At 47.7% G+C, this 13,220-nt stretch overlaps 1 pseudogene; it reads right to left on the bottom strand.

Moving 5' to 3' along the window:
* Positions 1-1,036: 1,036 nt before the first annotated feature.
* On the bottom strand, positions 1,037-4,337 carry LOC124648092 (annotated as a pseudogene).
* Positions 4,338-13,220: the final 8,883 nt, after the last annotated feature.

Genomic DNA, 13,220 nt, shown 5'->3' with positions numbered 1-13,220 from the left:
TCCAATTTGAATTAATTGACTCAACTTTATCTACATACGAATGTATCTAAATGTATTTTTTACTAGATACATCTGTATCTAAATAAAGTTAAGTCGATTAATATGAATCGGAGGAAGTATATCTAATTATACTAATAACAAAGGAAATAAGTGTTTCATCATCCATTTTTTCTTGCCTCCAAAGTTATAGAAAACTACCCACCAATATTACCCCTAAGTGAAAATAACGGCTCGAGTCGAACGGTGTACGACGGTACTGCCTCCACATATATCCCACCATGTGAGTCCCATAGTTCGGAAAAATGGCAGTATTGAAATGGCCATTCTATGAATTCGATGTTGTTTAGCTTGGTTACTTAATTTGATCACAAAATTGCAGTTTGTTGTACCACACCAAGCTGTCTGGTGGATACACGTCAAAAAAAAATATTATGGTGGATATCCGTTAGCATGCCCTTTGAAGAAAAACGCAGTACCAGAGCACGAATGTACGATCAGTAGCTCCATCACCTACGCTGGTGTGCTATCGGTGGCTCGTTTCTGTTCTAGAAAGAAGAAAAACATCACCTGCTCCAGCATTGTCGTCATGTTCATGCTCTGCTCAGCGGTAACATTTTTGTGCGGAAGTTGCAAGTGATAATCTACCCTACTCTGCATTTTTTCGCTCTGACCGAAGTAAATTGCGGTGTACGTCGTGGTGAAGATTAGAAAATTAAATTTATAGTATAATTTAAGGCAAGGTCAACAATTTGCAAAATAAAGTTGCCAAAAAGTTATTAGCTCCACAATTTTATCATTTTAGTGTGGCCTAAATACTAATATTTCACATTGTTTTTATTTTGGCATAGTTGGTGGATGCTTTCATTGACTGCATCTACGATTTCTTTCATAACTTTTTGAAACTTTGAAGTCAAGTTTTGAGGGTTTTTTTAATGAAGTGCTACCCTTACCCTTAGCCCAAGCTCTAAAAGGATGCACTCGTAAACAACGCCATTGAACCACCAACTTCAACATCAGCAGAGGGAAAAAAATACACTTAAAGCAGGAAAACAATGTTACTAAGAACTCCACAGGATTATTCTTGAGCTGCCAAAAAGTACAACAGTAAAAACAAAGATGTACATGGCATGACGTTATCTAGTGCAGTCTCGTCAGCTCCTCCACCCTCTTCGACAGCTCCTCCACGGGGACCGCCATCACCTTGGCTACCTCCTCCATCTTGCCCCTATTGAGGTCGAGAAAAGACTCAATCAGATCGCCGTCCACGAAGTTGCGGGCCTCTGAGGTCTTCTTGTCATTGTGGAACGACCGCCACTGCTCGTGGCTGAGGCTGCCAACGCCCTTTATGAACTTCACCAGGGTGGCCTGGAGCTTCTCGAGGAACACGTAGTGGTCATGGGGCAGGGATGCGATGATGCCAATGACCCCGTTTATTGTGCCGAAGATGACAGTTGGGATCTGGCCCATCTCTGAGTCTGGAAGGCGCATCACAAGGGAGCCGTGACGGAACCTGTTCACAAACTCCCCAAGGTGGTACTCCCCGACAACCTCAAGCCTGCCCCTCTCTTCATCCGTGGCTGCATCACTGTTCTTGCGGACAGTGAAAAGGTTATAGCTATTCTCCGCACCAACATAGATATCATCATCGATCATCTCCACCGCAGTCATCCAGTTTGCGTTGTAATCCCTAGCAAGCTCTTCGATTGCACTCTCCTCATGCTGTTCAAAAGAAATAAGGAAATTAGTCATTCTTTGCATGATGAAGAGACTGCTACAGACTGGAACACTAGTGTCATCTGATTAGATGTCAAGCATATAAATAAACAGCAAATGCTTACCTTGTACACAAGCAAGGATATTGATTTCATCAGGTCACCGACCACAATAAAATCGCCACGGGTTTGGGTATACAAGGCCAGTATGTGTCCATGATGGCCACACTCGGACTGCAGCTCATGCGAACCATCGTCCCGTGTCATCCACTTATATAATTGGATCTTCTGGTTGATAGCCGCCAACAATTTCCCATTGAATGCATTTAGAGAGTAGACAGCTCCTTTTGTTTCTTTCTCTACGATTAATTGCAATCTTCCATCTTCAACTGCGAAAACGAGGATCCGGCCCTGCACCAATAAGCATACGTATGTAAGTAACTATGTGCAGGAAAAATCAATTATAATCGCTGAAACATGAGCCAAAAGAGGTAGTAAAACCGATCAGGCACTAAAGGGAAAAACAAACCATTAAGGAAACACCAAGCTATTCTCATTATTACCTTTGTTGGTTCGCTCTCCTCAGGTAAAACATACGCTGTTCCCACACAGTAATAGAAATTATTATCGTCTGAGAATGAGCAGCTAATCATGGAGCAACCGCACTCATACGGATCAAGAGGATGTGTAGACAGGAACTCAAAAGTTTGATGATCCAACAGACGAATAAAATGTGCCTCGCTTTGCTCCATACTGTCATGGTTGTACTTGAAACTGCAGAACGCTAGTGTTCTGGACTGTTCCTGGTGGCAGATACGCCGTGCTTGTTCATTCAAGGGGATCGTCCGGATATGAAGCTTCTGGATATCGTCCTCTCAATAGTTCCAATCGAAAGTTCACCTTCTTTAGCGATTGCAAGGCTATCATATACACCCAAAAAAGTAAATTAGAAGAACATAGAAAAGGCAATAGTGGCGAAACTCAAAATTGATCCCAGGTGCATATGTACCCGGTATGTACTAAATATGTTTCAAAAAGTTAAAAAAATTACGAATTTTTTTTGCATGTAAAGGAACATGTTTTATGTGTGCACGTAATGTATCACATAAAACCGACAATTTTATGCCTTGTGTAAAAAACACAAAAAATGTCCCGAGAAATAGACTATTTTAGCACCACAAATTTGTCTTATTTACACAGGGCATAAAACATGTCGGTTTTTGTTGAAACAACTTTGTGAGCATGAAACACCAAGAAGCATACATATGTAAGTAACTATGTGCAGGAAAAAATCAATTATAATCGCTGAAACATGAGCCAAAAGAGGTAGTAAAACCAATCAGGCACTAAAGGGAAAAACAAACCATTAAGGAAACACCAAGCTATTCTCATTATTACCTTTGTTGGTTCGCTCTCCTCAGGTAAAACATACGCTGTTCCCACACACAGTAATAGAAGCCTGGCATACCAACAATAAATCACACATACTCCCTCCGCTCACAAGGAAACATCCAGCAGCATGGAATGTCCAAAAAAATATTATTTTACTTGCTAGCCACGCCGTCGCCAAGCGTCCAAAGTCTTAAGTCGCGAATATTCACGCGAGCGCACGCGCTATGTGTGCGTACTTTATGGGGTGGCTCTACTATTTTAGAAGACTACAAGAAGCCTCCCTTATAAGGGCTCTCAACTTTCTTGGCCTAGCAAGGTGGGACTAAAAAATTGTCACTACTTTTTTTTTTTTGATAAGAAAAAAAAAAAAAAAAAAATTGTCACTACTTGTGTGGAGTCAGCTTACACTTGGTTGGGCCACAGGATTCAAACAAAAACTTCAGCAATTAGGCCATGGGCCGGATAGGTGGATGAATTGTGTATTCCGAAACGGTTGAAACTAGTCATGCTTGCTGTTGGGTTGTGGCTCTTGAGAGTATATATTCTTTCAAACTACTCTTCTTGCTGAGTTGCAGGTTGTACACTTGAAAGCACACGCATGTGCGACCTAGCTGGAGGTGGGACCCGCCAAGACTGTTTATGTTCTGATTTTTCTCCTCCACTCGTTCTCTTTCTTCTTGTCTGTCTCTTTTCCACTCACGCCATGGCTTTACCTCCACGAAAGCGTGACGTTGTTGCACCACTCTCAGCTCTGGTTGCCGGAAGGCAGGGCTGCCATTATACTAAGGGCATGAGCAATGGAGGCAGTTGTCCAACTAGGCTTGGATAAAACTTTTGACTTGCATGCCATGTTATGGTCCCATTAATATGGCTTTCTCTCAAAAGTTGATTTGGTTTTTCTCTTTCTCTCTCACATTTCCACTCAGAATTCATTTTATGGCTGAAGAGGCTGCCTTCTGATGAAGAGGCTGCCTCCTTATCCGAACCTAATTTGGACCACCCGAACAAAGATAAAGCTGTGAGGCAACACCTCTAGGGCTATGCATTGGCCATGCCCTAAGAGAACCATGTGCTGATTCTACAATACAACATGAAGAAAGCTGTGACCCTAAGCCAGGAAAGATACCTGTGGCGGCCGATGTTGTCATGATCAGCAAACGATGTAGCTGTTGGCGGCGACCGGGAAAGCTTCGAGCAGCGGCCACTTGCGTTGGTGCGAGCGGCGGTCGGCATTGCGGCGAGCAGCGACCGACGTAGCCGCGAGAAACGGCTGGCAAAGCTACAAGCAGTGGCCTGTGGTCCGGTATACGGAGTACTAAGTTACTGGGAGGCGATCGATTAGATGCAAAACTGCTCAGCTTGAAGCCCATGATTCCATGCATGCATGTGGTGCTAGTATGAGAAAATCTGATCATCTTGAAGCCCATGGTTCCATGCATGCATGTGCGGTCGACTACAAACAATTGCTGCAGATAGATCTCGCATGCCTTGTTCTAAGCGTCACCTCTACCGATCTTAAAAACAAACGTTGTGGGACTACGGGCCGTCGTGTCAGCCGCTGCTGCCTGCAGCCGGCAGTCCGGCATGGCACCAAGTCTCTTGGCTACCTTTTTTAGATAATAGGGCGCTTTATTACTTTTAGAAGCAATTACATCCGACATCTGCATAGCTAAGATGCATACAACCGTTTAAGTAGTCTCGAAATTCTGAAGCGGGAACTAAAAAGGCGGATTACATATCAAGACATGAGCAAATGTAAAACGCCTAAGTAGAAGATGGAGGCCCAATCCATAGATTATGCTGTCATCCATGTAGGGAAAAAATATCCCCCGCCGTGTCTTTCAACCGTGTACAGACCTCTCGGCTACCTAGGGACTACGATCTATTCTCCTTCCTCCACCGCTCGCTGCAACGCCGGATCACCAGTCCGTCTTCACCGGCCACCAGATGGCCTATACCTGTACGAGCCCATGACCACGAAACAATAATTGACTCCGGCAAGCCACATCAACACCGACATAATATCCAAGTAGCTAATATTTTAATTGGATATAATTAATTTCTTACACACTATTTTAGAATGCAAGGTGTACATTTATTATTGAATTAGCAAATATATTTCATCAAAAATTTCGTTTACTTTTGATGTGGTATGTCTAGCGGTAAATTCCTAGGTCCGCTATTGGCTACAAGCAGCCTGTGATTCGTCGTTGATGTTGCAAGCTATCAGCATTGCTGCAAATATGTAGTGTAGGAGATGCATGCGGCGGACGCCGCTGCTACAAGCTCGAGGTGGTGCGACGCCGGAGCTGCAAAGGTGTCTTGCGTGAGATTAAAATTTGTACCACCCCAGAGCTGCAAGAAGCGAACATCACCATTGTCGGCGCCGCTCTGTGCTGCAGTCGCTCCGTCGAGCATCGTCGCGGTGCAGCAAGACAGCCATCTTGCGTCGTAGTGGTACTACAAAACCATCGTCGAGTGCCGTCGAACATTGTCGCGATGCTGCAAGACCGTCGTCGCTGGCGCCGCCTCCTCCGTCGGGTGCTGCCTGCGATGCTGGAAAGGTATCGTGTGGGGGCATGAAGGAGTCAGGTGTGCCGCTAGACACGCGCCTGCCAAACGGCTTGAATATCAGCAAGGGTGGCCTTGTGATTGCACCCCTCCCCACCGGCGACTCCCTCCGACTCCTCATCTACCAAAGCGTTGTTGCGCTCGACGACGAGGAGCACGCCAACCCCACACCTTCTCCGTCGACAACATCGTCAGCTAGAGGATACGCCTAGCAGCAGAGAGGCATGCGCTAATACACACCTTCGAGGACCCGTACCCATCAGGGCAGAAACAACGGCTGGACGGTGGAGGTGGATGAGGAGGCGGGACATCGAAGAGGTCCTAATTTACGCCCGCGAGGGTGGCGAGGACGGGAACGTCTTCCACAACGGCGGCGAGGGCGCGGAGGAGAAGCCGGCACCGATGGACTTTGAGCGCGTTCTGCCGGTGCCATTAGTTTATGGTAGTTAAAATTAGATTCAATTCAAATGTATATAAAATAATCTAATATTTGAACAAAATTTGTCATCTTAATTTAAAGTCGTTTTATGTTTAAAATTTAATCGAAATTGCCGTCCGCTAAAAATTCTAGCTTAAATTTCAGGTGCGGGTTAATTTTAAGTCGAAAAGAACAAATGCTGACTTGTTAGCTCAATCATTTGGTGGCGCTTCGGGAGAAGAGGAAATAGCAGATCACACCACTTGTTGGTGTCTTTTTTGCATAGAACCACAACAGTGGTTTGTTTTTGCAAGAAACACCACATTTTAATGTAATTATTTGCATACAACCCATAATTAGTAATTAACACAATTGATGGCCAGTTAGTCAGTCCCGTTGTCAGTGGTCCAACGTGGTAATTCCTCTCCATTGTCTCGTCCCTACCAGGCGGAGGCGGCCACCCTGGAGACAACCGGTGGTGCGCCATCGAGAAATCCGCACAACCCGCAACGCGAGAAAGTCCATCGGTCCTAGCCAGAATACCCTCAGCCTCCTCGTGCCTGCGGGCGCACCGCCGCCAGCATCAATGTTCAAAATTGGAAAAGGTTTGAATTTAATAAAAAGTTCAATTTTTTAAAAAAATTATATTTTTAAAACGTTAAGATTACGAAAAATATTCAAATTTTGAAAATTTATAAATAAAAAATTCAATTCTTAAAAAAATCAGAATCACAAAGTTCCAGATTTTACATTTATTCAGATTAAAAAAATGATCATAGTTTAAATTTTTTTGATTTTGCAAAGTCCATAGTTTAAAAAAATAGAATTGGAAAATGTATAGGTTTTAAATTTGCTCATATTTTAAAAATGTTCACAACATGAAAATATTTAGATTTTGAAAAGTGCAAATTTTGGAAATATTCATATTTATTTTTGAAAATAGTAAACTATTACAAAATTCATGTTTAAAAATGTTCAGATTTTAAAAATATGCATATTTTCATAATATTCTGATTTTGAAAATTAAAAAAACTGACAATGCGATAGACCACATAGAGGAATTGCCACGCTGGGCCACCTAATAGTAAGCCCGAATAACTAATTGGCCATCAAGCTCCTTAATTACTTTTATGTGCTATGTGCAAACAATTATAGCAAAGTGTGGTGTTCCTTGCAACAACAAACCACTGTTGTGGTTCTTTGCAAAAAAAAGACACCAACAAGTGATGTGAACTGCTATTTCCTCTCGGGAGAATGCATTGCTGGGTGGAGGGCCACCATTGTTATGTTGGAATGGTGGCCTGGTGTGAGAACTAGAATTCGCTTAGTTCACTCGCCGGTTCCGCGAGCTCGAGATGTGGCTTTTACTCTGCTAGCTGCCACATGTGTTGGACGTGATGGTAGAAAGTAATTTGGGGGTTCGCTAGAAATTGTGAGAATACATAGGAATGCTCATCGACAGCGAGGCGTCTGTGATGACTTCGTCAATTTCAAGATCCAATCTGCCGGCTCAGTCTTCCGGAGTAACTCATAGAGGTAGGGTGTTCGTGTGTGCGTTCACCCGTTCATATGGGTGAGTGTATGCGCGTGTATGTGAGCGTCTGTACTTATACTGTGTTTCTCAAAAAAAAGGGAAAGTTGGTAGGTAAATTCTACTGGCTTCGTCTCTAAGCTTTATCTAAATTGAGATGTATCTAGGCAGTATTTTATACATATATACATTTAAAATTGAGCACAAGTTGAGACAACTTTGATAAGACCGACGGAGTAATTTAGTTTGCACTAGCTTGGTCTGGAAATAGGCCGAAAAGTTACCAGCAGCAGCCGAGCTTGATGTATCTTCGAGGAACTGGTCAAGCGAGATGTGCAACCAGGTAGCAACTAGTAGTAGTCCTTGATTTATTTGGGAAATGAGAGAGCAATTAAAACAGATGGCCAATGTAATCATGTTACTATTTTATAATAACGTGATTATTAATCATAGTTTCATGTGCCGTTATGTCAAAGTGTGTTAATGGGTTCTTATTTTATGCTTGGAGATTGATTCTGGTAACCCTAGCAGGCATGTCTCGAGTCCAGAAATTATTGGACCTTTTCTTTCTTCCCCGTTTTAACATTGAATTAGTCCCTAAGTCGCCTCTATGGCCATACACGGTGTCGCTGGCCATGGTCATCTCAACTTCCCTAATGGTGAGGAATATAGTAATAAATATGTTTTATCTTTGCATCTCGCAATGTACCAAGCTTTGTTTCACAACTGAAACATTAAAACTATCGATCCCGACGAGACAGTAGGTCCCTGGTGTACTTGACTCATGACCCAATGAATTCACATGCAATGGGAGAGTTGTCACCATTAAGTTACAAATCAATCGAGCTAATTGATTCAGGTGTGTAATGCATGTACATGCATGAATGCTAGGGCATCATCCACCATCCAGATCTCCCAACATCGACGTATCATCCAGTGGCTGCTAGGGATAGGCGCCACCCAATAGCTCCTCTAGGTGTCCTGAAATCAAGCACCACACTTTAGGGTATGCGCCATGGCATCCTCTTCACACTCAGTGTTGCCTTGAAAGAGCCGACCACCACCAACATCAAGCATGGAGGAGACCTACCACCTTTGTGTATGGAACTCGCAACACTTATCACCTATGCATGGTGGTTTAATACATATCGTTATTTTATGTTGGGGAATATTTATTATCTATGATTTCATGTGAGTATGGCATCAACGCCACGTATGTGCTACACCACACTTGCCCCACGCTCCCGCTTGAACACCTCCGCCCAGTCGTCGGGCTTGTCGGCGCCTACCTTAGCTCGGCGCGCTGACCATTTTAATTACCATGAATTAGTTCATTTAAAATAATTGTGATCACCTTTAGAGCAAGTACAATAAGTCTCAGCAGGCTACAAGAAATTAAATATATTACTTATGCTTAGTTGGAGGGGTGAGAAGAAGAGAGAGAAAGCAGGTGGGCTCTAATGCAAGATCCAGCTCTTGCACGTGCTTTTAGGCACATTGTGAGACTAAAAATTGGGCCATATAATAATCAAGTTGTACATTTTTAGAGCCAACTATTGTACGTGCTAGGTGACATGGCATCTTCCTTATAGCTAGCAGGTGGCTATACTATTGAACTTACTCTTAGTTGATCGAGCATTCATGTGCTTGCATAGCCCAGCTAGCAAAATAGGTATTAGCCTCAAGTATAAGCTACTGGTACTTTGTCTAGGAAGATTCGTGCGTGGCAATAGCTAATACTCCAACTAGGAGTTGGACCACAGGACGACCATGCATTGTGAAGAGGCCCTTTTTCGAGTGATCGTGGGCATGGTCAACACGTGACGTCGTTGCCGTGGGGCCCATAACCAGACTCATCCTCTATATTTGGCCTCCTTCCCCATGTGATCTTGTGCATTACGCGGTAGCAGAGCCCTGGACACTTTGCGCACTACCCGATGTTGAGAAGTACCGTAGGCACATTTAGGGAGGCGCTCACTGCTGGCATTAACGCCGTGCTGTTTGGAGGGACTGACTCGCCAGCGAGCTCAAGTTCATTGTGGCGGTCGGCATGGAACCCAGCGGCATCGGAGGGTTACGCCGACGTGGTGAGACTTCAAGGACTTACTAGAACATCATGATGCTCACTCGCCGGTTGCGCGAGCTAGAGGTGTGGCTTGTACTATGCTAGCTGCTACAGCGTGGACGGCCTCCCACGTGCGCGCATGGGAGAGGCGTTGGAGAACAAAGTGAAGGATGACAAGAGGTTCGAGGTGGTTAGCAGGAGAAGTCTCATCGTGGACACGATACAGGAGGTGTGAGCACACATGCATGCGGTTGGAGTAGATCAGCCGTCTCTTGAAACTTGTATTAACTTTGTCTAAATTTAGATATAGGTAGACAGTATCTAGCATGTAGATAGATCCAAAATTGAGACAACTTTGATAAAATGGAGAGGGTAATTTAGTTTGCACCAGGTTTATCCGAAAAAGAAAAAAAAAAGCCCAAAAAGTTTGTAGCTAGCTCAGCGAGATATAAAGAGTAAAATCAATCGTCAGTACTTGAACTTGTCGACCAAAATCACTTTGATCATCGAGAACATAAATTTCCAGACACTGAATACGATTTAGGGGTTCACATACGGTCACTGGTGGCGTCCAAGCGTAGTATTTGCTGAGGTGGCACTACAATTGCTCCATCTCTCATCCTCAAACTGTAAAGAGGCACTATGTTTCGAATAATAGAAATTCAGGGTTCAAACTGAGAACAAGCGAAGAGATAAGGTCGAGAGCTCCGCGTCCTCGTGCATTCGACGGAAATCGTAAGCGTCGCATAGGTGCTAGCCGTCGACGAACTCCTGCGGGAGCCTCCCCCTTGGTTCGCCAGAGAAATTTCCCCTTACCAGGCCCAACTCCTGCTCTTCACCCAGCCTCGCTGTCTCGCCTTTCCCTCCCAGGGCGCTGCCCCTGCTCCTCCAGCGGCGTTTCCATCATGGGGCGGCGGCACAGAACAGGAGATGCGGTGGAGGTTTGCCAGAGGTCTACAGTCTTCGGAGTCACGCAAAATGCTCCAGCGTCCTCCCCGACCATCCGCGACCTCAACCCCTCTGATGAAGACGAGGGCACGAGGCGGGCGGTGGGAGCGACCGCCTTCAGCAGAAGCGTCTCTGGAGCGTCCTCTTTGGTGCCGGCGAGGCATGGACTCGTCCAGAGGCCTTGTGGCAGAGCCACTGCAGTGTCTGGGCGTGGACACGCACGCGATACATGCTGGCGCGGATGCGGCGAGCCGGCGACTCAGACGCGCGTCGGGCACGGGCTGCGGCACGCCGCTTCTCAGCTGCTTGACGAGCTCGTCCACGCCGCTCCTCCTGCAGCTCGTCGGTCGTGGCGGCGACGGCCATAGCCAGGCCTGCGTGTGAAGACGGTCAAGAAGGAGGGTCTGGTGGCGAGGTGCTTGTCGATGAACGGCTCTAGCCCGTGCCAGCGAGTTGCCGCCCCCCCTGCTACGGCCCGCCACCTCCGGCGGTTGGTGGCACGGACAAGATGGCGAAGCGTCCATGCTCTTCTTGTTGTTGTGGCCGGAGAGGGCGCGGTGCCCATCGACCAACCAGCCATAGTCCTTGCTATTCGCGGCATCGGCGGGGAGGCCGGCGCGGCGCTTCCCCTCCCACTTCCACACATCCTAGGTCGTATTCAGTGACCCTAAATTTGTATTCACTTTGTAGGATGACCAAAGTAATTTTGGTCGACAAGTTCAAGTACTAATGATGGATTTTACTCAGATATAAAAGTCATTGATACATGCGGCCGGAGGCCAAGTACGCGACGGACGCGAGATCTAAAAGTCGGTTTCGTGTTTGATCCATCCGTACGTGGTCAAAAAAAGGAGCGCTGACTAAATTCTCGGCGCGCGCGAGCGAGAAAAAGAAAAGGAGGCCGGTCGATCCATCCATCCGTAGGTTTGAGTGTTTTTTCTTTGGCGACGGGTTTTCACGGCACCGACCGACCGTGCACGTGATTGTGGGGTCACGGGCTAGTAGCGAGAAAAATGAAAAGGAAAGGGAGGATTAAGGTCATCTCCAACCGGGCGACCCATTCCGCGCCCGCGCGTCCGGATGGGTCGAAACGGACAAAAACGCGGCCCAGCGCGCGGACCCATCCCTAAAACGGATGGCCGCGGCGTCCGGGACGACCCAAACCCGGCCCAAATCTTGGACGAGTTTGCGTGACCGCGGACGCGAAAGGCTGGTCGCTCGCGTCCTCCCCTTGTCCGCCCGGCCCGCCCGTCCGCCTCCCAAAACAGAAACACTCCACCGTACTCCCAAAACCTAGAGATGGCCGACGAAGCGATCGCCGCCGCCACCGCCACCACCGCCACCATCGGAGAGGAGCCACCGCTCGCGGCCGTTGCCGCTCCCCGCCGTGGAGGCGGCTCCTGAACCGGACGCTCCGGTGGTCGTGGAGCCCGGGCCGCCGGCGAAGAAGGCGAAGCCCGAGCTCACCGCGGAGCAGAGGGCGATGGAGAGCAAGAAGCGGGCGGAGCGGCGCAGGGCGTGTGATCAACGGAAGAAGGCCAAAGCCGCCGAGGAGGAGCGGGTGCGGGCAGCGGAGCAGCTCCTCGAACTCCAAACGCTCGCGAAGAGCACTCTCCTTCAAGAGCAGCAGACGCAGGCCATGCTCTTTTACGGCCACGCAGCGCTCGGCCAGCACATGCTCATCCCCGGCACCGGCGCGGCCTCGGGGGGGAGCTCGGCCTCGTCCGTGACCCGGCCCCTTCCTCCAAGGTCAACTGCCCCACCGACTGCCCCGTTTGGGCACGAAATGGGGGCGCATTCAGGGCGGCCGGCGTACCAGTCACGGGATGGGTCACCGGAGGTGGGCGAGTCCCTGACGGGGCCGTCACCTTCGTCCATTGACCTAAACCGTGCGCCGGCGAACTCCAAAGGCCCCAAGAACCTGGGAGCAGCTGCGATGGCCGGTGCACGCAACCTGTTCGACGATATGTCGGCCGCGCGCGCGCAGTCACCGTCCACCGTACGAGCCCCTCCGTCTTTCGCGCGGACAATGCCGACGACCCCGCCATATCCTTCGACACAGCAGGCTCCCCAGCCCACCTCCCATTGACACACAGGAGGGCACAACCGCCGGTCCCGGCACCATAAACATCGAGGAGGAGCCGTTGTTCGGTGAGGGCCTCACACAAGCCGCAGCTGCACAAGCTCGAGGTCGCCGGGTAAGCAAACGAACCACCAACTACACGGAGAAGGAGGACAAGGTGCTCGTCGATGGATGGTTGACCATCGGGCAAGATGCGTTGACGGGTGCCGAGCGGAAGGGGACCGCATTCGGCGCCGGATCTATGAATACTTCCATGAACATCGCAAATATGGACAGGAGCCATTTGAGAGCGACCGCAGCGAAATATCGCTCCAAAAGAGGTGGGGAGCAATTCAAACGGAATGCAACAAGTTCCAGGCGGCGTATGAGCACGCGAAGCGGGTCCCCGTTAGTGGCATGGGTATGAAGGACTTGGTATGATTCTTAACCTCAACTTATTCATCCGATGTTTGCACATCTATTTATCGTTGTTGTCTCACTTTGCTCTAGGTGTGGCGAGC

Source organism: Lolium rigidum, chromosome 4 (assembly GCF_022539505.1).
Source record: "Lolium rigidum isolate FL_2022 chromosome 4, APGP_CSIRO_Lrig_0.1, whole genome shotgun sequence".
Classification (NCBI taxonomy): Eukaryota; Viridiplantae; Streptophyta; class Magnoliopsida; order Poales; family Poaceae; genus Lolium; species Lolium rigidum.
Note: the sequence above shows the minus strand (reverse complement) of the source record. Positions and strands in the feature narration are given on the sequence as shown.